This window comes from Cyprinodon tularosa, unplaced genomic scaffold, assembly GCF_016077235.1.
Source record: "Cyprinodon tularosa strain WSP-4 unplaced genomic scaffold, ASM1607723v1 ctg81, whole genome shotgun sequence".
NCBI classification, from domain to species: domain Eukaryota; kingdom Metazoa; phylum Chordata; class Actinopteri; order Cyprinodontiformes; family Cyprinodontidae; genus Cyprinodon; species Cyprinodon tularosa.
In genome coordinates this window covers 1,092,910-1,117,497 of record NW_024039574.1, presented here as the reverse complement: position 1 = coordinate 1,117,497, position 24,588 = coordinate 1,092,910, and the positions used below count along the sequence as shown (strand labels likewise).

General features: G+C 39.3%; 1 pseudogene; it reads right to left on the bottom strand.

Moving 5' to 3' along the window:
• Nucleotides 1-4,171: 4,171 nt before the first annotated feature.
• LOC119774342 overlaps nucleotides 4,172-24,588 on the bottom strand; it is a 101,957-nt pseudogene continuing 81,540 nt past the window's right edge.

Here is a 24,588-nt window from a genome sequence, read left to right as displayed (position 1 = left end):
TTTCCTAGATCTAAAAATTGTTATGTTATATAAATGAACCAAAGTGAACAAAACTGAATGAAAACATTGTCTGTGTGACAGCTGGCATTGTCGGCAACAACTTGGTTAAAAGCTGTCATTTTGCTGCTCTATTAAACAGACATTTTTCAAATGTTTATAATATGAGATTTCATGATAACAAATGGTAAAGAAAACATTTATAAATGATTATAAGGTAATTTACTAATGTTTGATAATAATTTATATACTGCATTTAAACTATTTCTAATACATAAGTAGATCATATTTCCCTGCTTAGTTAGTTTAGCCCTAACGCTAAAATCAGTACTGGAACCTAGCTTTTATTTTTCATTTAACTTTGCCTGTCTTGGACCTTAACCCTTACCCTAACATCAGTAGGATTAATACCTTACTAAATAATCAATTTACTTTCTATTAATGGTTTGTATGCAGTTCATAAGTTATTATCAAACATTGATAAACTATTGGTCCCTTCACCATTTATAAATCATGTTTTTGATAGTTTTTGTAAACTCTTATTTTAAAAATCAGTAATAGTTTAAAAGAAACAAAAGTTCTGATCATTATTTGGCACAGAATCTTTTTCCTCTGAAAATTATACCAACTTCGAGACAATTCTATTTCAATATGTTGATCAGTTTTTGAGTATCCCAAAGTCTTTCAAGCAGTCCAGAACCTAGATGTCTTTTTTCTTTCTTTTTTTTTTTTTTTAGAGGTTTTTACGGAACTAGTGGTTAATTTTTTCGACAGTAGGTGGACAGGAAAGGGGGTATGAGAGAGTGTGAGAGACATGCAATGGACCACAGATCAGATTAAAACGCGGGTTGAGGACTAAGTTGTGCGAGCTAACCACTGCGCCACCACCACACCCAGAACCTAGAAGTCTTAACTCACCTGAATGTAAAGTCTCTATCTTTAACCATCCTTGTATACTTACATTGATAATGAATGGGTAAGGCTGAAAATGTAAAACGTCTGTTTGTTCTAATTTCAATTATTTCAAATAAGTGACCATTATTATATGTCTAAGTGATGTGTAATTTAGGTGTACATATATAAGGAAATATTAATACATTTGCCTTAATCCCATTTTCACCTATTAGCTTACTGTGTGGTGTCAGAAATGCCTCATTAAACGCAAGCAATTGTTGATTCTTTAATAAGAGCCAAGTGATAGTTAAAAACTATTGCAAATATAGTTCTTTACAAGGTATTATTGGTAGCTTACCGGTCCGTGGGTCATTTGGTACCGGGCTGCACAGAAAAAAAAATCAATATATATATATATATATATATATAATTTATCGACGATCAGAGTCTGGGTGATGTTTTATTTTGAAAAATATAAAAAATTGCGGTATTCTCTCCCAATTACATCAGTCGTTGCATCTCTGCCTCGTGACATAGGTTAATTCAGTTCAAGACGCATCCTATCTATAACATCCTATCTTTGTGAACGGGATTTTCTGCGGTTACAGCGACCAAAACAAAGCTACAGAGCAGACTGGACATCAGGAGCACAGTTCGTCTGTCATTTTCTCCGATTAAGCCTAGATGGGACCGGCTTGTTGTTTTATTTTTATGCAGTTTATATTTGATTTCATGCCAGTCGTATCATTTTACTTGATCGTGTTCCACCCCCCCCGGGCGGTCCATGAAAATATTGTCTGACATATAGCGGTCTGTGGTGCAAAAAAGGTTGGGGACCGCTGGTTTAGAGGATCCAAATACAGAGGCAGAGAGGCTGAGGTGATTTCTTGCAGTTTAATTAAAAAACAAAAACAATTGAGGCAAAAATCCAACTTAAAATGTAACACATACCAGAACCATGGAGACAGCAGGGGGAGAATAAGCACGAGAGGCCAGGGTAGGACGAGGTAGGACAGAGTAAGACGAGGAACCAGCACTGAGGTACTGCACAAGGAGAGTATTTATGGTAGACTGAACAAAGAGAGAACTAACGAGCAGATTTGTAGCAGGTGTGAAGAGAGCAGCAAAGGAAGGAGCCAGGGAAAAGGAGACCAACACAGGAGGATAACAGAGGGCAACAAATCAAAAGCTAAGAACTCAAAAATATCCAGAAAACACAACAAAATAGGAACCAAACCAACTAAACTAGAAAACATGGAGCAAAGTAAAACCTAACAGAATCAAGACCGTGACAAAAACCTAAGACTGCTAATATAGCACTTTCTAATAGTGAAAAGTCCAAAATTAGGGAAGGTTTTTGATTTTACATTCAGCAGACTATTGTTGACTGGATTGTTATTCTGAACTATGTTAGGTCAGAGGGAGCAAAGAGCTCCATGATGGTCAAATAAGCACTGTAAGATGATGTGAGTATGCCAGGTTAAGTGTCTGTTGACTTAGTTGTTTGAAAAGTCCTGCAAAGTGGATTGGAGATTTTAAATATTGTCAAGCAGCAAAACTTTCCCAACATAGAGAATCTTTTTTTTTTACACATTTACCTGTACCTAACAGGCAATGGGATAAAGTAACTGGTGCTATATTTTAAGTAGATAAAAGAAGTTAAGGAAAAGTGGTATCAGCTAGTATACCTGTTGCACAACCGGTGCTAAAATAAGTTTGAGCCTCAGCAGGATTTCTTTTTTTCTCTTCTTATTTTCTTTTGTCCTGTTCAGCGTTATGGCAGCAGAACTGAAATCTGAGTACCGTGCTATGCTCAAAAAATTTGCTTTGCCAAGGGAGGCTTTGTTGGTGAGAAGTCCCCCTTGATTACCCAAAACTACTGTATTTATTACAGTATTATATTAATATTATGATTAATATATTTATATATAAATTTATATATTTATACAGCCAGAAGCAGTTGGCCAGCAAGGCCCCCAACACCTCTGACCCTCAGGGCCATGGTGTGCTCATTGGTCAGCACAACAGTGGGGAAAGTCAGGGTGGCGCCCACACCAACGTCAGGAACACCCTGGCCTGATCAGAGTACAGCAGGCCCAGACCCAGACCCCATCAAAGCCATAGTTGCTTTAATCAGACCCATGCACGCACACACTCCCATAACAAATGTATAAATGAATACCAAGAAAATAGTAATACTAATGATGGAATAAGTGAAAGGAAATAAAACTGAACTAAATGAGTAAATATTCCTATGGGTTTAGCGTGGCAGACCCCCCCAGGGTCCTTACTGCCCCACTGCCACAGACCCGGGACTAGCAGCAGCACCCCAGAGTCCAGACAAGCCCCAGGCAGCAGGGGCACAAAGAGAACCCCTCACCACTCCGAGTTCCTGTTGGAAGTGAGTTGAGGACAATTCTGTTCTTGACGGGCATAAGTCTACTAAGCGTTTAAAGGTTGCAAGGTTGGCGGCCTCAAAAAGCCCCAGAGCAAGGTCATTCATGCAGTCCCAACAACCTGAGTCGCTCCGCTTCCCACACCCACTCCCCTGGACCTAGTGCATGTATATATAAAATTACAAAAGATTTTATTATACACACTAACAACAATTTCAAAGGAACTTAAAAGGGGGAAAAAAGACAATTCTGCAGTTCTGCAGTCCACCAGTTGGTGCTGACATGTTCACATGAAGCTTGTGGGGATCGTTAAAGCAATTTGTCCAAACGGTTCAATGCCTCATGAGGCTTCATCTCACCATCACTAGATAAGAGGCGGATTAGGATCAGGAATTCAGAAACACTAAAACACTAAAACCCTCTCTCACAATGGTCCCCGAAAACGAGAACATGACTAGAGCATCAGCAATGATCTGACATCAATAATCTTAATGATCTGGCCCCAATAACTGGGGTTGAGCCGTATATACAGAAGCACAAGCAGGTAAATGAATGGCAATTGGAAACTGGGCAGAGTGAGGCAGGTGAATGAAATGAGCAATTAGGCGAGCTCTCAGAGCCCTGATCATGACACTAATATAATGTTAATGTTCATGTGCTTTCTCATAGAAACATTTGATTACTAAATTATGACAGAAACTCATTTAATGAGATTCCTCATTCTGCTAGATCATAGCTCACCCAAAGACGGTAAAGAATTAATTAACTAATAATTGGTTCCTGATTAAGCAGATCATTTGATAAATCCATATAAATAAATACATTTTTTACTCAACATTGTTATCCATTTACTTGTGTGCTTAAAGAAATACAGTTCCACATCATTTGTTTACATCTTTAAATTTTATTGATGTGCGGGTGTTTCAGTTACACTTGTGTTAAACATATAGTGTGAGGATCCCTTAATCACAGACAGTTGCTAACCATCTATCGAGACCTTATCTCAAAAGTTTTATTTACTTTCTCTTCAAATTACACCCAAAAATTTCAATCTGCTCAATCAGTAGTTCCATTCCGAAACAAGTAGGGCGATGTTTTTCCTGTTGGCACTCTTCTGGGGTAGGCCAGTACTCGACCCATGTAGTCTCACTGATGATATACGTGTATCTGAGCACAGGAAAAAGAACAATGCATTGAGCTTTTACAAAAGTTTTAATTACTTTAAAACATTTCAAAAAGATAATATCCAACATTTTAAAATGATTTGCCTTTTTTTTTTTTTTACCAAGGTATGAGAAATGATCCAAGAAAGTTTGGTTCAAATTAAGCACTTGTTAATATTTATAAACCATATATGAATTCAGAGTACTAAATTTACGGAAAGTATGTTTTTAAGTCTACTGATAGAATAAAAACTGTTTTTTAGCCTAATTTCCAACAAAAAATCAGGTCTTCGTCATTAGAGATGTAAATGTCCAGATATTCTGCCTTTTTAACAAAGAACCTATAAAATAACTATATAAATTCTATCCATTAATACCTATGTTAACTTACAGAAAAACTCTGTAAGTTAACAGGCCTATTAAAAGTACAATCCCCAGCCAGTCAGATTAGCTAATCCCTCACCAGTTCTGCTGCCTAACCAACATGAACATCAATCTAGAAAAAGGGCCTTCAACCTGTGGTTCAAGAAATGCAAGATGCTCTTTGAAACCTCTGCAATGGCTAACTAACTAATGTAGTGTATAATAACAAATACCAGTGCATCCCAAAAGCTTTAGTGGGGTAGATAATATAAAATTTGATTTCACTTTTTACCAATTTATTAGATAAAACATATCTTATAATAATCTATAATCCATGTTTGACCTCTACAGAACTTTAATTTCCCCCCCTTATTTTAAAAGCTAAAATATGTCAGATATTTAGCAATAAAGTAATAAACTGTGTTTACTGTAATTAAAAAGTTATGGAATATTTTTGACTCTAAACTAGCTTCACTAAGGCACACTCAAGGGAAAATGGCTTTTTAGATTTTAAAGGTTGTAGACCCATGCTCCAGAAGCTATTTAAGCAAGCATTATGACATACAACAAACTTACGAGCTGCCAACTCTGTGAATATCAGACGATGAGCCCATGAACAAGTAGGTTTTGCTTGGTTTGAGATCTAGTGCCTCCCTGCAGTGCTGATAACTAAGGAATGTGCGGATATTTCCCTTTGGACTCTCATCAGTGCTTCCTGTTTAAAAAAAAAAGTATATTAAGGGAGAGAATCCACAATACAAATACAACTGTCATGTCAACGGTTTACATTTAGGAAAATGTTACTGTCCACATAACTTAGGGCTTTATCTTCAGAAGGTTTTTGGGTTCTAAAACACATTTAAATGCATTTGAATGCACAGAGATGATCTCCAAAGAAGGCACAAAGGGGTTTACATTTGCAATTAGCAGACAGTGTCTGCAAAATTTTTATTTTTTTTTTGCTTTTCTGCAGACCTTTTTTACACGTTGGCCTTTACATTATGCAGATCACATTCTAGTGATCAAGTAGAGCATATTCACCGATCGATCAACTGACCGACTGATCGATCAATCACATTTATTTTATATAGCATATTTTAAAACAGCAGGGGTGGCCAAAGTGCTGTACATATAAAGAAGAACAATTTAAGAATGAATAAATAAGATAAAAATAGACATGATAACCAGGTTCACAACAGGAGTATTGCCACACAAATCACAGTCTTAAAAGCAAACGAGTAAAAATTTGTTTTTAAGAGAGATTTAAAAACAGGAAAAGAGGAGGCATGTCGAAAACTTAAGTGCAAATTATTTCTAGTTTTAGGGTCGGTCCTCAGATCGAGGTGGGCAGTAGGGCTGAAGCGGCTCAGATGGATATGGTGTTGTGAGGTTGTTCAGAAATTTAAAAACAAATTACAACTTAAAATAAGTTCTTTAATAAACAATGAGCCAGTGAAGAGATGCCAGGATGGGGGAGAAATATGCATGCCTGCAGCTGTGAGTTATCAAGCAAGCAACAGAGTTCAGCACAAGCTGCAAATTGGCATAAGATGCTTGGCTAATTCCAACATACAAGCATTACAGTAGTCCAGACGAGCTGTGAAAAAATCATGGAATTATTTCTCCAAGGCAGTCCTTGTCAGGATTGGCTTCACTTTGGCTATTTGACAAGAATTGCGGATAAACCTGCGGACGGTTTTCCCCGGACGAATCTGAGAAGTCGGCTGCTCCTATCCTGCCTCCCAGCTACTCTGTTGCTGCAGTAACCTTGGAGATTGAGGATCTCGTCAAACAGGCCCAACAGATTGAACCTGATCCTGGGACTGGGCCAACTAACAGAATCTCCGTACCATCCTCCATTTGAGCTTGTGTCATAAGTTGGATGCACTCATCTAAGTTTTCTGCCCATCCAGGGATCAGTCGAACAGTAGCCCACATCAGTCGGCGCTTTTGGTGGCCCTCCTTGCTAAAGGATTTTAAGGAGTTTGTTTTAGCTTGCCCGACCTGCGCACATAATAAACCCTCTCATCAACCTCCTTCTGGAGCGACCATGGTCTCACATCGCCATCAACTTCATCACAGGTCTCCCCACCTCCAAAGGTATGACAACCATCCTCACAATCATTGATCAATCGTTTTTCCAAGGCCTGCCATCTTGTCTCTTTGAGAAAACTCCCTAAAGCACTGCAAACAGCTCAGCTCCTCGTTAAGCATGTTTTTCGACTTCATGGAATACTTCTGGACATTCTGTCTGACCGCGGCCTACAGTTCATCTCCCAGGTATGGAGAAGTTTTTGCTTGGCTCTTGGGGCCAAGGTCTCTCTCACTTCTGGTTACCACCCCCAATCCAATGCCCAAATAGAGGACATGAATCAGGAGTTGGAAGCCAGCCTAAGATGCCTCACAGATTTGGATCCCACTAACTGGAGTAAACGTCTCCCTTGGGTCAAGTATGCACATAATTCCAGTGTCTCTGCCGCCACAGGTCTTTCTCCATTTGAGGTATCCATTGGCTACCAACCACCCCTTTTCCCGTCTGAAGAGGCAGAAATCGCTGTACCCTCCGTCCAGCATCAAACCTTCTGGAACCGGGCCAGGACAGCCCTGGGAAGGACCTCCCAGCAGAATCAGAGGTGGGAAAATCGCAGGACAAGGGTTGCCCCATCCTATTGCTGGGCCAGAAGATCTGGCTTTCCACCCATGACATCCCCCTCAAGGCAATGTCACGAAAACTGTTGCCCAAATTCATTGGTCCATATGAAGTGGAGAGGACCATCAGGGAGTCTGCCATCCGTCTCCGTCTTCCACCCACCTTGCACATACACCCTACATTCCACGTCTCCCAGGTCAAGCCCGTCTCATCCAGCCCTTTGTGCCCGCCCGCTGAACCCCCTTCCCCTATGGACATTGATGGCCACCCCACCTACACGGTTCGATACATCATTGATGCTCGTCCCTGTGGGCGAGGGTGGTGGACTGGGAGGGTTACGGTTCTGAGGATCGCTCTTGGGTCCTGGGATCATACATCCTTGACCCCTTCCTTATTAGGGATTTTCGCCTCTCTCAGCCCTCCGGTTCCTCTGGATACTGGTACTGTCAGGACTCCTTCAACGCCAGAGTGTTTGCCAGTTTGGGGTACTCTAGCCAAACTGAGTTTTCGCTGAGTCAAGCTGAGTTCTTGTCAACCAGAGTTTAACTTTGTTTTTGTCTTTGCCTCTCGGCAGAAAGTCATCCTGCAAACTGGATTTCTCGGACCTTCACTCCCTGGAAGGATCAACTGAGCTTCAAACTGAGCTGGGATTCAAACAGTAGGTTTGGATCCACTTTCCCCAAGAGATAGTTTGAGCTTCTCACTGAGAAAGGGATTTTTTTCCACTACGACCCGTTCAAGTACCGCAGGAAATCTGAGTGGCAGTCAGTTTCTCTGTTCACCAACCATCAACCGCATTCTGGGTAAACCCTGTTCCGCCCTCCACCGAATCAGACAAACACTGGAACCACGGCACACAGACAGTAGTCAAGGATACAACAACTTCTCTGGAAACGTGAGTCGGCAACCAAATCCTCTTCTAGAAGTTTCACAAGTCAAATTCCCCACTGTGCCTGAACTAACCGCTGTGTCTTCCCCTTACTTTACAGTTCCGGTTAAACAGTGTTCAGAGCAACAATTCTCCCCCTGTTTAACTTCTTCAATAAAACCCGTTAAACCTTTTCTCTGGTCTCTCTGTTCATTTATCTGCATTTGGGTCAGAACTTTGTAACATCATGACATTATGTATCGTTTTTAGCACTACTACATGTCAATCGGAAATGTTTCTGCGGTCATTTTGGCCACAAAAATGTCATTGGTACAATGCCAGATGAAGGAGAGTGATTCTGTGTGCATGTAAACATATTTGGGCTTTCATTGAACATAAATATTGTGGCAAGTTTAAAAAAAAAAAAAACATTTTTGTAAGCCATCACAGAGCCTATAAAGAGACAATGTTTGGCAAAAGTTTTATGTGTCCTTAAGAAGCTCTGCATGAAGCACAGTTTAGCATACGTTTTATGGAATTATTATGGGCCTACCTTGGTTTTCAGTATACTGTATTAGGGAAGCTGGTGTTGAGAGGAGCAGGTGGAAATAAATCCAGCTGTTTAGAGCATAATCAACTCTAGATTAGACTGTGGTTTCGTCTTTGTCGTGGCTTCCTATGTGAAGAGCACTGTAAATGGTATTTAATAATATCATTGTTATTATTTCACTAATTATTATTGCCATTATTGGCTCAAACTATATTGCTTAGAACCTTGTTTTTCTTTTACAGCCGCTCTCAGACTGCCTGTTGCCCATGCAATCTGCTCTTTTTAGTGGGCCTGAACCAGACTGGTTTGCCCACCAAACATTTGCACAGCATTCTTTGTATATCATCTACCATATGTCCACTTATAGCATGTGAAAAAAAAATGTACAATGTAAAATGTACAATTTAGCACTCCTTATTTTGAATAATTGAAGATCACTCTCTTAATGTACATAAAGTGATAAATATAACAATAAAAGACAGTTTTTCAAAATATGTAAAACGTACATTATTATAAACCTGGGGTATGTCAAAATCATTGCCAAAAACTTTCTTTGTGACAATTTTAATATTTCTACCTACCTAAAAACAATCAGAATGAGATACCACCTACCTTCTTTATAGGTTTCCAAAATGCGCACGATATAAGAGTCCGTGGTGTAATTGTCGAAAAAATCCTCCACAATCACTTTATACACTGAAAACAGGATATGTTTTGTTAACATCATTACCAGCGTTTTAATTAGAATTTCACAACATTCAAATAACTTACCAAAATCTATTTTGCTTGTTTCTGTAGATTCACAAGCTTTTTCTGCACGCATATCATTGCTGATTTTCTCCTTTCTCTGTTTATTGCAGTTTTCTAAGAATAAACAAAAACATGCCTCTAAGGGTTGGGTTGAGGTACTAAATCAATCAGTAACATATCAAGAAACTGTAATATTTAATTGTGATGTGCGGCAGGATGTAACACTTACAGTATCTACTGTCATAATCTGTATTTGTCATCAATATGCCTTACTCATCTGTTTTAATTTCCAATATATGTCTACGAGAATAATACATTCTCTATTTAACTTTTTAGGGTTATTTTGTTTTTCTAGTTTGTTCACTGTTCTAAAGCAATAGATCATTCAAGAGATTTTTGCATGTTGGGTTAAGAAGATAGTTTAGGCAATGACAGTACCTTCAGCACATAGACATCCCTCGTTTTGACAAAGCTTCAATAACTCGCCTGTTCTTCTCTTAGGGCGGTAAAATTTCACACACCGTTTCTCTGCAACAATAAAAAACAAAACAAGTCATTACTTTGTAAATTAAGTGTTGTGTGAAGTATTGATCAGAATATTGATCTTCAAGGAACTATATGTTCTCCCAAGGGAGAGGAAAGCTTTTAACTTGTTCAAGGCATGTAAATAGTAGAACTTTCCTGAAGTAATTATTCTCTCATCTAAAAACTTACTGTTATAGTATTCATAGACTGACACAGCAGCTGGTTGCAAGATGACCACTTTCATCTCTCGTTCAATCCTGAAAGAGATTTCCTCGGGCTGTGTGTTAGAAACCTGCAAGGGGTAGTGGTAAACTCTAGATTATTTTAATTCCTATGCAAACACAATTGCTGTTCACACACTGGGAAAAAAATTTAAATCCAGATAAGTCATTTTTTCTTAAAATAAGTGCATTTGTTCTTGGATTGAGGAGGTACAAGAGACACATGCGAGTAGAACAACACAAATTTACATTTAAAATAAGAAAAAAAAACAATTGCATTGTTTTATTTCAAGTGCATATTATCTAATTATCTTATTTTAAGAGTAAAAATACTCATTCCATTGGCAAATAATCGTATTTACCTGCTCAAATTAAGGGTAAATGCATTTCATTTAAGGAATTTTTACCAATTTCTAGTTCGTTTTCAAGTGCATCTCCATCCTCTTATATTGTGATACGAAACTTTAAAAGCAATTATGCAGTTATTTTAAGGATTTATTTATTTTTTACTAAGGGTATAAAACACTGTGCAATTTCATGAATTTGAAAGACTAAATAAGCTACGGCGTACATTCTTACCTTACTGAGATAAATAATGAGGGAGCCCTTTTCTGACAGAACTTTGTTTGCCTCATATTCTCTAATGATGCGATCATGCCCTTTAGACAACTAGACAACCATAAAATTTTTTAAATGCCTTTGATTAGTACATATAAAATCACACATAAGATTGTTTTTATTTTTGTTGTTTGACTGCGTCAGACTCTTACTGCATCCAGGTCATTTTTGTTAAAAGTGTAGCCTGTTGGAAAACCAACATCCAAGATTGACATTGATGCTTCACGCTCCCTGTTTTTGTACCTGAAAAAACACACACACACACACACACACACACACACACACACACACACACACACACACACACACACACACACACACACACACACACACACACACACACACACACACACACACACACACACACACACACACTCAAGTAATTAGAATGTTTGCAAAAATGAACTAGAAAAAACAGCTTTTAAAAAAACCTGTAGCCAAACTGAAATGGTCAAAATGTTGAACGTTGTTAAAAATGCCTTTTTCACAAAGCATGTTAAACCAACTCAGACCCAAATTCTCAAAATTAAATAGAAAACTAAGGCTGAAAACTCTGAGTAATTTCAGTTGAAATCGAGCACGTGTGTGACTACTGTGGAAACCCATTATCTAAGGAGCCCCGATTCGATCAGTCATCGTGACAACATGCAAGAGGAACTGCCAATTTCACAAGACTGAAACTCAGGATTGTAATGCAGAATAAAACATATTGGATAATGTGTTTGAAAGACAGGGCAACCGTGATACAGCTGCAAAGGAGAGGTAGATGGCATGGGGAAGAATGCTGCTTTAGTTTTAAGTTTATATGTAGTCTGTTCTGGCAGGTTATTTGGACATTTATTAAAAAGGGTTCTAGGTTTGTACAATTTGTAGATCACTAAAACATGATTATTCCTGATCAAAACCACATTCCACATTTATCTGAGTTAGCTATTGATTGGGTAAGCTGTTTTGTGGAACAGGTTTAGACTAGATTTGCATTGGTCAGTAATCAGCAGTGTTTTGAAATTGGGTGATTTTCACATGATCGACCACGACTGGTTGGTGCCATTGAAGCTGCTTCAGCTACATCTAACTACTTGGTATCCTCCAGCAGTAAGGACCATTTGGTTTACACTCTAAATAGCTGGATTTACCTCCATTGTTGCAAGCTGAATTCGATACACAAATCACTGTATACCTTGAAGATCTGCTCTATATTTTAAGATATATTTTATAAGGTCAGGCCCTAAATGTAGAAAGAGCGCTAGAAATAACCCAATACAAAAGGATCATCTACAGCCAGTATGTCCCAAGTAGATCCTCGAGGCCCGCTGTCCTACAGGTTTTCAATGTTTCTCAGCATCAGCAAAGCCTTTTTATCAGCTATCAATGGAAATCAGCTGTGCTGAAACAGGGAAACCTCTAAAGCCTGTAGGACGGTGCCCCTCGAGGACCACCTTTGGGCATACCTGCCTTATAATAAACAAGTTAAAAACAGCTAACAATAGGTAATCATAGGAAAATAAACCAAAGAAAGCACAAAATAAACAGCAAATTAATTGTCAAAACACGCACACAAAAGAAAAAAAAAAAACACTTCTAGATTTGTACAACCAAACTAACATTTAAGTATGTTTTTATAATCAAAATGTAAAATGTTTCATAAAAGCAGTTCAAAGTCAAAAAAATGTTTTACTTGCCTTTTTGTTTAATGTCATTCTAATATTTAACTGACCTTGATAACATATAGTCCACTGAAAGGGGTACTCACAGAACCTCGATCTTAAGCATGTATACTCTTTCATCTTCGGTAACTTTTTCTGCAAAAATAAAATATTTCATAAACAAACTGTAAAAGTGAGAAACAAGGAAGAAAACTAGACCCCAGATGATCCAGCATTTAAATCAGCGAAACAATAGGAGAAACAATGCGGGGGAAATTACCATCTATGAGCTCAAGATTCAGGTCAAACATCTCACAGTCACTCTCCTCTTTCTTCGGCACAGCATAGTAAAGAGATACCATCTGGAGCACAAAACAAATGATGAACATCAACAACCTTAAAGTTTGTGATTAGATTTACAAACATTTAATCATATAAATCTTCATACTGTCCAGATATAACAGATTGTGTGCATATTGACATGATCAATGTTTATTACATTTTCTTTAGATCTAACCTCATCAGGATGAAAAAAAACAAACTTTAAACAACAGCAAAAAAACAACAACAAAGATTTGAATTATGACTGAAAAGATTTGAATTTCATTGTAGACAAAAAACAAATTTTTGTTTACAATGAGAAATGACTGTTCCGTTGTAGACCGCCTCTGTTAGTCCATAAAAAGCAAGGTGTACAGTTGTTGCCATTCAAACTTTCCCAACTTTCCTTGATGGGCCCATGGCTGGTCCATGGCTGGTCCCCCTCAATCTTTGTACTAAAATATTCTCTCTGTCATGATTTGTGGACATTAAGATCTAAAGAGAAGCACCTTCTCCTGGTCAGACCCTGTAATTCAATGAAAGGTTGGAGTCAGAGTAAAAACATATGCACACCCAGGAGAAGGAGGGGATCACTCCAGGGGCTGGATGTTAGCTGCCACTAGACTGGTGCTTCATTGGGAAGGGCCATTTTGAATGGCTACTATTGTACTATAGAACATGGAGGATGTGAAATGGGTTTATACTTACATTAAACATTGCTTCTCCATTCCCTGTTACAGTGACTTTGACATTCCTATTAATACCATTGAACTGTTGGGAAAATGGAAAGTTGTTAAAAAGAAGAATGGAACATATAGAAATATTGAAGCATATTCAACACCATATAAGATTCACATAATAGAGAAACATTTGGTACATTTTAAACATTTTCAACAAAACATTTGAATTGTTCATCTTTAAAAACTGTAGCACTTATGTGTTAACTGATTTAGTAAGATTTTTTATTTTAGATGTGCTTTACAACCATTACACTCCGCGGTTTTGGATTTGATCAACCATAAAATGGGCAATATTAGCGGTTATTAGTTCCATAGAATAGTTTCAGACTGTCTCCTCTACCTTCTAGTGGTTTGGTTTTAGCTTATAACAGGCGGTTCTTAAAGTTTAGTTTTTTATAATTTACCAACTATATACATTTTACATTTACTTTATTTACAGTCTACCTTCCATTTTTTTAAGCTGCGTCTAAAAGCTTTACTGGGAATGAATTCCACGTTTCAGTCATATGAATTTAAAATTTCTTGAAAGAAAACTCCGTTCTCAGGATATGCGATGTTTTTGTTTTTTATTTGTCTGATATAAGTGATAAAATAATAATAATGCATATTATTTATAGGCGCCTTTCTGAACACAAGATCACCTTAGGCTATATTTCAGACATTAAAATACAAGAAAACAGGCATATATTTAAAACATTAGAATTAATACAAATATGATTAAGGTGAAACAGTTAAGATAAGAAAATACAAATAAATTACAGAGAGTAAGAAAGATTTTAAAAAGGTGATTTTAGAGCTTAGATTTAAAAAAGTGATAGCAAATTGTTAATCTGGTGGGGGTGAGTTCCAGAGAGGAGGGGCAGAGGGGCTAAAAGCTCTGCTCTCCATGGTAACAAGATGGTCAGAGCGAACAGTGAGATGAAGTGAAGGTAGGTAAATACGATCAAGTAAAATGATACGACTGGCATAAAATCAAATACAAACAGCATAAAAATAAAACAAGCCGCTCCCATCTAGGCGTAATGACAATGACACACAAAGTGTGCTTCTGATGTCTGCTTCGTAGCTTTGTTTTGGTCGCTGTAACCGCAGAAAATCCCGCTTCAGAAAGATAGGATGAGTCTTAACCTGTGTCAAGATGCACCGACTGATGTAATTGGGAGAGAATACCGCAATTTTTTATATTTTTCCAAATAAAACCTCACTCGGACTCTGATCGTCGATAAATTATATATATATATATATATATATATATATATATATATATATATATATATATATATATATATATATATATATATATATATATATATATATATATATATTTTTTTTTTTTTTTTTTTTTTTTTTTTATTTATTTTTTTTTTTCTGTGCGGCCCGGTACCAAATGACCGACGGACCGGTACCGGTCCACGGCCCGGTGGTTGGGGACCGCTGTGCTAGAGAAAAGGTGTGATGTGATGGGTTGAGAAAGTGCATGCAAGGATACGAGTAGCTGAGTTCTGGGCCAGTTGTAGTTTATGAAGTGTTTTTGCTTTTTACCAAAAAGGAGGGATTTGCAGTAGTCTAGGCAGGGAGTGACCAAGCTATGGACAAGGACAGCAGTGGAGTGACTTGAAAGAGAAGACTGGAGGCGGTTTATGTTATGAAAGTAGAAGTAGGCAGACTGGTAATATTACTGACGAGAGGAAAAGGAAAAAGTGCTGTAAAGGGTAATGCTGGGAGAGATAGAGCTGAGTGTCATCCAACTCTATTAAAATGTATATGAGACTTCCGATGTATGTGGCCGAGGTGGAGGATGTAGATGTTAACAATGGGATGCCAGGACAGAGCCCTGGGGAACACCTAAGGTAGCAGAGATAAGATGGGAATTAAATTATTTTAAATTAATGAACTGAGTGAAGCCTCAAAGGTATGAACAAAACCAGTTCAGAGGTATGTTTCTGGTGCCATTAGAACTATATCTCTTATCTGGTATATGGAGGATCAATTTATATACAATAGATGAAGAACTACTATAATGATGTTAAAATTACACATATAGTGTATGTACATCATCCAATGCTGTGGGGAAAAACGAAATTACCTTAGGATTAGGATTCATTCTTTGATATCAACTTTCTGAGCCTTCTGGGAAGTAGGAAGCACAAACTGAAGCCATTGTATGGGACTGATAACCACTAATAACGTCCATTTCCAAAGTAACTAAAAACCAAACCAAAAGCTGTTGCCCTATATGCTGCTGTAAAAAGAAAATGTACTAATTTATCAATAATACATAATTTCTTTAAAGCAAAACTCAACACAATAAAAATGTCCAGACCATGATTCAATGAGCAACGCATTTTTTTAAACACAACATGTACTTTCAGTATATCTGGGATAGCTCTGCAGTAATTTTAAGAAATTGCAGATTTTTTCATGATACTTAGGGGCAGCCAGTGTTGGCCTTTTAACTAAAGACTGTTGGGATCCTCAGGCTTGCCCACCAGAGGGCGCCGAGGATCCCCTTCTGCTCTTTATTATTTTCCCTTAGGACTGAAGTTACTGTTGGGACCTGGAGATTACCCTCTGTCTCCAGCAGAGTGCGCCATGGGTCTCCTAGGGCTGGAGTCTTCCTGCACACCTGTTGTTAATCCACCCATCAGGAGATCTCCCCTTTATAAGCTCCTGCCAGGCCATGCCTCAACGCCGCAGTGTTGATCTTAGTTGGTTAGCTTCCAGAGCCTCTGTTACAGATTGAACCTTGGTTGTCTCTAGTGTGAGATCTGATTCTAATCTCTCCTTTGTCTGTGCCTCACAGGAAACCTGTCTCTGGTCTGAAGCTCAGGAAGAGCTGCCTCACTGGAAACCTGTCTCTGGTATGAAGCTCAGGAAGAGCTGCCTCACTGGAACCCTGTCTCTCGTCTGAAGCTCTGGGAGAGCTGCATCACAGGAAACCAGTCTCAAGTCTGAAGCTCTAGGAGAGCTTAACCTGCTAATCTGCCCTGGTGAGCCAACCTGAAGGTTCCTGTGTGGAATCACCCTGTAGAATCCTATGTGGATGTTCCCTGTTGTTCTCTGCAATGAGCTGGAAGCTCACCCTGAAGAATCCTATGTGGACATTCCCTGTTGTGCTCTGCAATGAGCTGGAAGCTCAGCCTGAGCAATCCTATGTGGATATTCCCTGTTGTTCTCTGCAGTGGGCTGGAAGCTCAGATCAAGGTCTGCCATGCTTAGCCTGAAGCTAGACGCTTAGCTTCCCATGAACTCTGCTAACCAACAGTCTCCAGTCCCAGTCAAGACTTTAGTGAACCAGCCCTGAATCTGTTCCAGAACCTATTCTTTATCGTGTGCTTGTGTTCCACAATAAACTCTGAACTTTTACCCAGTTTCCGTGTGTGTTCTGCATTTTGGGCTTAATTCAGATACCCATCATGACAAAGACAAAGAGTTATACAGTAGGTACTATTTTATTTTCCAAAAAAGTAACTGGTTACTATGCAAAGTAGCTATGCAGTTACGTTTTATCAATATTCATCTAAAATCTAGAGGAATTTGGATGATTTTCTTGTTATCAAAACTCATTGGAACCCAAAAGTTAATTACCAAATATAGAAAGTTTCATATGAGTTAAAAAAATAAATATTTAATAAATAATCAATAAAGTATATAACAAAAAATTTACATTTGAAACACTATATATTATATACATATATAGTATATATACATATATACTATATATATTTAAACACCCTGCTATTTTGCAAGTTCTCCCACTGAGAAATCATGGAGGGGTCTGAAATTGTAATCGTAGGTGATCGTAGGTAATCGCTTACTGTGTGATACATAATCTAAAAAAGAAATCTAGAAATCACAATATATGATTTTTTAACTATTTATTTGTATGATACAGCTGCAAATAAGTATTAGAACATCTATCTAGAATAAGCTAGAATTCAAACCTTAATGCTTTATGCATTATGCTATTTGTTGTCACAGCGGCCCGCTATCGCCATACCGGAGAGCAGCGACAAACAAAGATGGAGCAGGCACCATGCAGGGAGGCAAAGTCATGTGACCAGCAGGGAGGCAAAGTCATGTGACCAACAGGGAGTGAAAAGTAGTGATCATCTGTCCAAATGGTCAGTTAACTGAGTTTACTATAAAGTCCACTGCATAGTCCTCGCTCCATAGAGTGATTGAGGGATTAAGGGATCAGGGCGGACGTTTGGACCCAGCCCAAGAATCAAACTACTAACATGGCCAAGACCAAAGAGCTGTCAAAAGGCACTAGAGACAAAATTGTACACCTCCAAAAGGCTGTAAAGGGCTACGGGGAAATGGCTAAACAGCTTGGTGAAAAAACGTACACTGTTGGATCAATCATTAGAAATCGGAAGAAGCTAAACATGACTGTCAATCTCTCTTGGACTGGGGCTCAGTAAAAACTTCTTCCATTTATTCCCATCTGATGCTCAATTTAGGTGCTTTAGCTTTGGCATGCCTAGATTTTTGCATGCATTTTATTGAGACACTTTATTTTTAAAGCTGATGGTTGATATTAAAGATTTCTAAATGGAACACTGGTTTCATGAAGTGTGTATGAATGAGTGTGACTAGCTGCAACTGGATAACTTTCTCTTTTTGTCTTGAAGTTACGGTGCTGAAGGTGAACTGATAGCATTGTGGGCCCTTTTTAATGCCTCATTGTGGTCACATGGTCTAGGAGTGGACATTTTATGAGTTTTACAACCCATTGCGTGTCCCTGCATTATCAGCCCCACCACTTCCCTATGGTCATATGATAGGAGCGGCCATTTTATGAGTTTGACGACCCATTGTGCCTCCGAGCACTGTTAACAACAATGTATTTGACCATATGGTAGAGGCAGCCATATTGTGGTTTTATGAATCTTTGTCTAATCACAGTTCTACCGCCTAGCTAGGTCTTAATTGTTATCTAAGCTAACCATCTTGCTGCAATGCTGTATTGTTTATTGGATTTGTGACCCATCATCACTACCCACTGTAAGCTGAATGCAACAAAACTGCTTAATTGTATTTAAGATCTCTGCATTAATTGTTGGGATAAAGCGTGTCAGAAAATAGATGGATAGATTTTAAACAGCCAGTCCAGGAGTCTTAACTCTGATCTGAAAGTGCAAGCACATGGTGAATGAGTTACAGTAATTATCATTCAATCAATAATAATTGAATGGTTTTACCCTCAATTTTGAATGACCTAATAATTAATTACAAATTAAAGTTATAGTTAATCATATATTCATAATTTACTGGTTAAATATTGCAACACTGCACTGGACTGCATAAGTTCATATACAGCAGTTTTCCTCCAGTAGTTTTTTTTGGCTGGCTTACTGTTACTAATGCCGTTTGGATAACCACATGCTGTGAGTTTAGATTGTTTATAATATAACACCTACGCAATATGAGACATTTTTTTTAGATTACTCTGTTAATGAAAAATTAACAGAGTTATCAATGTTATCACCTAAAACTATTAAAACACTGATGCAAGCCTAACTACCACCTATAAAACAAAGCATGATTAAAGACCTGGCTATGGGTTAACTTTTCTTTAAGCGCTTGAACTTCAACAGCTTTCTGTTCCATATCTAGATGTCCAAGTCCACTGAATTTCCCTCAAACATTTTTTTAGACTTGCTTATTGTGTTGACAAGCGATTGAATGTATCTTATACATCAGTGAAAAAGAATATGTATAGATCTGATTCCCTGAAAAAACAGATCCAAAAATATAATAATTAATATTTCTCTACAATACTCAGAAAAATGCTGTATTTAGAAATATACACTACCGTTCAAAAGTTTGGGGTCACGTTGAAATGTCCTTAGTTTTGAAGGAAAAGCACTTTACTTTTCAATGAAGATAACTTTACACTAGTCTTATCTTTAAAGAAATACACTCTATCCATTGCTAATGTGGTAAATAACTATTCTAGCTGCAAATGTCTGGTTTTTGGTGCAATATCTACATAGGTGTATAGAGGCCCATTTCCAGCAACTATCACTCCAGTGTTCCAATGGTACAATGTGCTTGCTCATTGGCTCAGAAGGCTAATTGATGATTAGAAAACCCTTTTGCAATCATGTTCACACATCTGAAAACAGTTTAGCTCGTTACAGAAGCTACAAAACTGACCTTCCTTTGAGCAGATTGAGTTTCTAGAGCATCACATTTGTGGGGTCAATTAAATGCTCAAAAAGGCCAGAAAAAGATAACTTTCATCTGAAACTCGACAGTCTATTCTTGTTCTTAGAAATGAAGGCTATTCCATGCGAGAAATTGCTAAGAAATTGAAGATTTCCTACAACGGTGTGTACTACTCCCTTCAGAGGACAGCACAAACAGGCTCTAACCAAAGTAGAAAAAGAAGCGGGAGGCTGCGTTGCACATCTGAGCAAGAAGATAAGTACATTAGAGTCTCTTGTTTGAGAAACAGACGCCTCACAGGTCCCTAACTGGCATCTTCATTAAATAGTACCCACAAAACACCAGTGTCAACATCTACAGTGAAGAGGCGGCTGCGGGATTCTGGGCTTCAGGGCAGAGTGGCAAAGAAAAAGCCATATCTGAGACTGGCCAATAAAAGAAAAAGAATAAGATGGGCAAAAGAAAACAGACTTTGGACAGAGGACGACTGGAAAAAAGTGTTGTGGATGGATAAATCCAAGTTTGAGGTGTTTGGATCACAAAGAAGAATGTTTGTGAGATGCAGAACAAATGAAAAGATGCTGGAAGAATGCCTGACCCCATATGTTAAGCATGGTGGAGGTAATGTGATGGTCTGGGGTCGCTTTGGTGCTGGTAAGGTGGGAGATTTGTACAGGGTAAAAGGGATTCTGAATAAGGAAGGCTATCACTCCATTTTGCAACGCCATGCCATACCCAGTGGACAGCGCTTGATTGGAGCCATTACATCCTACAACAGGACAATGACCCTGAACACACCTCCAAATTGTGCAAGAAATATTTAGAGCATAAGCAGGCAGCTGGTATTCTATCGGTAATTGAGTGGTCAGCGCAGTCACCAGATCTGAACCCCATTGAGGTGTTGTGGGAGCAGCTTGACCGTATGGTACGCAAGAAGTGCCCATCCAACCAATCCAACTTTTGGGGGTTGCTTTTGGGGTGCAATTTCTCCAGATTACCTCAACAAATTAACAGCTAGTGTTGGGATCTGGAGGTCTGTCCACTTTCTCCACCAGAGGGCGTACGAGATCTCCTGGAGCCGGGGCTGATTGCACCACCTGTTCCTCATCTGCTCATCAGGAAATCCGTACTTAAGGAGGCGGAGGGCTGCACTCCAGTGCCAGAGTGTTTGCCAGTAACGGTTAGCAAGCCTGAGCCAACTAGCCTGTCTGTAACTCTGACCCCCTGAGATCCGAACCTGATCTGTTTTCTCTCCTCTCTGCTCCTCAGATTGAACCTGCCTGAAACCTGAAACTCTGGAGAGTTTCTCTGCTGGTAATCTGCCTGTCCGTTCTCAGAAGTTCTCTGGAGATCAGTTTCTGTCAAAGATCTGCCTGCCCGCTCTCAGAAGATAACCGGAAACTCAATCAGTGATCTGCCTGCACTCAGTAAGCTCTGCCTCCGCCTCTGCCTTCTGCCTGCCGTCAGCCTCTGGACCCTCAAGGTTCCCCCCCTCTGCAGCTCTGCTCCACTCAAGAACAGGTACAGCCCTGACACACTCTCAACCTGCAATATTCCCTGGACCTCCGCTAAACTTCTCTGTCCTCCCCTGCAGTGAACCCACTTGTGACCATTCAAACCACTTCCTGGATCTGAATAACCTGTGTGCTTTACAGAACTCTCTCATGACCAGTCAAGCCCCTAACTGAACCTGATCCATTGTAGCACATTTATTGTTCAATAAACTTTTTGAACTTTTTCTTCTGCCTCCGAGTGTTCTGCATGTGGGTTAGGCAAATTAAGCCGAACATGACAGCTAGAATGCCAAAGGTCTGCAATGTTGTAATTGCTGCAAATGGAGGATTCTTTGACGAAAGCAAAGTTTGATGTGAAAAAAAAAATCTTATTTCAAATACAAATCATTATTTCTAACCTTGTCAATGTCTTGACTCTATTTTCTATTCATTTCACAACGTATGGTGGTGAATAAGTGTGACTTTTCAGGAAAACACAAAATTGTTTGGGTGACCCCTAACTTTTGAACCGTAGTGTATTTATTTGTAATAAAAAAAAAAAATCATATCACTCTGATCAGCAATTGTTAATCCACATTCTCACCTTAGATGTTCTTGTGGTGTAATGATTTTGATTGTTGAAGTTTATTTTGTCGATCTGTGATCTACCTTCTATTGCTATGTCCACGTTGAGATTAAATGGAGGTTCGTTGACATTGGAGGCGTACTCTGCTACAGCCTGATACACCATTATAGTAGCCTAGAAAAGAAGATGTCATTAAGAAAAAAAATAGCAAATAAAAGAAAAGAAATTAAAGTCACACAAAATTTGTCATCACAGAAACATAACTCTGTTGGTATATAAACTGATTTTTGTTACCTGAGTTGATCCATAGCCTCCGCCCACTTTTTCCTGTTTTTTAAGCCATCTTACAATTTGTTTAGCTTCTTCAAAGGCCTTTGACAAAGGAAAGCAAGAAAACAATGTTGGGGATTATTTTAGTTTTATCATTATTGTATTACAAATTCCCCATGTCCCAAGAGCCAGCTTCTTGAGCCGAGGATCAGAACGCCAGGGTCCCCGCCCTCTACCACTACCCATCACACAATACACCCGACCCCTTTGGCCCCTCCAACAGGCGGTGAGCCCAATGGAAGGGGGACCCATGTCTCCTCTTCGGGCTGGCCCGGCCAGGCTACATCGGTAAAAGCCGGCCACCAGGCGCTCGCCAGCGTGCCCCACCTCCAGTGGGGTCTTCTTCACGAATGAGGGGAAGATGGAGCGGGAGATCGATAGGCGGATTGGTGCAGCGTCTGCTGTGAAGTGGATCCTGTACCGGTCTGTTGTGGTGAAGAGAGAGCTGAGCCAAAAAGCAAAGCGCTCGATTTACCGGTCGATCTATGTTCCTACCCTCATCTATGGTCATGAGCTTTGGGTCATGACCGAATGAATGAGATCCCGGATACAAGCGGCTGAAATGAGTTTTCTCCGTAGTGTGTCTGGGCTCTCCCTTAGAGATAGGATGAGGAGCTCAACCATCCGGGGAGGACTCAGAGTAGAGCCGCTGCTCCTCCACAAAGAGAGGAGCCAGTTGAAGTGGCTTGGGCATCTGATTAGGATGCCTCCTGGACATCTCCCTGGTAAGGTGGTCCAGGCACTTCCCACCGGGGGGAGGCCCAGGGGGAGACCCAGGACACGCTGGAGGGACTATGTTTCCCGGCTGGCCTGGGAGCACCTTGGGATTCCCCCGGAGGAGCTGGCCCAAGTGGTTGGGGAGAGGGACGCCTGGGCCTCCCTACTGAAGCTGCTGCCCCCGCGACCTGATCCCGGATAAGTGGAAGAAGATGGATGGATAGTATTACAAATTCAGAATGCATTAATGGTTTAATAAATCTAGCTTGTTTGAGTTTTTTGGGGCTGGCTAGCACTCTCTGCTCCAAATTTGAGTGAAAAGATTCACCTGCTCTCTCCTATTTACCTTCATTCCTTATAATTGTTCTTTTGCTCTCTCTGTCAGTGTTGACCAGAAGGTCTCCTCCTTGCTTGTATGACAATCAGTTCAGTGTCAGAGTAAGTTCCCCAAACCCGGAAAAATATTCCAGTGAAATAATTATTGTGGTTTCCTTCATTGATCTTTAATTGTTCCCTTCATTCAATCCCCCATGAAATATTATACATACTGGGCCTACACACAGGAAAAGCCTTAAAATGGGCTGATGGGTATTTACCTGAATTTAAACAGTTCGGAAGTATGTTCAAAGAATTCATAGAGGAATTTTAAATGGTTTGTGATACCTAAGCACACCAAACAGGAGTATCTTGTAATGTATGGGCACATAAACAAGGAAATATGCCTGAATCAGGTTTCTCCACAAAGTATTGAACCTTAGTAGCAGCTTCAGGCTGGGACACTTCTACATTAAGGCCACCTTTTTCAGATTGGGCTGACTCTTTAAAAGATACAATACCTCCTCTTGAAACTGAAGACTCAAAACGAGCTAACCTCCTTAGCCATTCATATGGAGTGATTTTTCTGCCAAAACGTTGTTTACAAAAATGCATATTGCGAACACAAATAAAGCATGTTGAAAATGCATAAAGCATGTTTCACACAAACTCTCCTTAAATGTTGCACACACACAAAAAGTTGTTTTACAAACCGGACTCTAAAATTGCACTTAAAATATAATTTGTAAATTGTCCCCGAGTACAAAACGATCGCTGCTCGCATATGAAACAACGTCTCCTCGCGTACGAGACAATTCTTCACGCTCTGCAGTAAGTTTCTGTCAAAAGTCACGTGATACATGGAGAATTGTCATTCTGACTAACCAACAGCAGGAGGCGCCATACAATTTAAACAAGTGAAACGTGCCGGTGTTACATCGAGCTGCGTTTTCCCCATCAGATACAGTTTCCCCTGCATCTCCACACAGTGCAGGCGGCACAATTCACCTAAACCCCTAGATCTGATTATTTCTGGTAATCATAGAGAAAGAATAATTTTCTATGTCTTTTTAATCAGGCAGTCATTGCTGGTTCTAGGCTTCAACAAGTTACTTCACAATCCTAAATAAACTGGTCAGACTTAAGAATTTAATTATGGTCTAACAAAATGGCTACTACTAACCACAACTCCACAGAATACAGCTAGTTTTGACCCCTTAAAAAGCTTTGGAGTGCCTTGGGCAGACAGGCACAGAGTAGTGGATTCA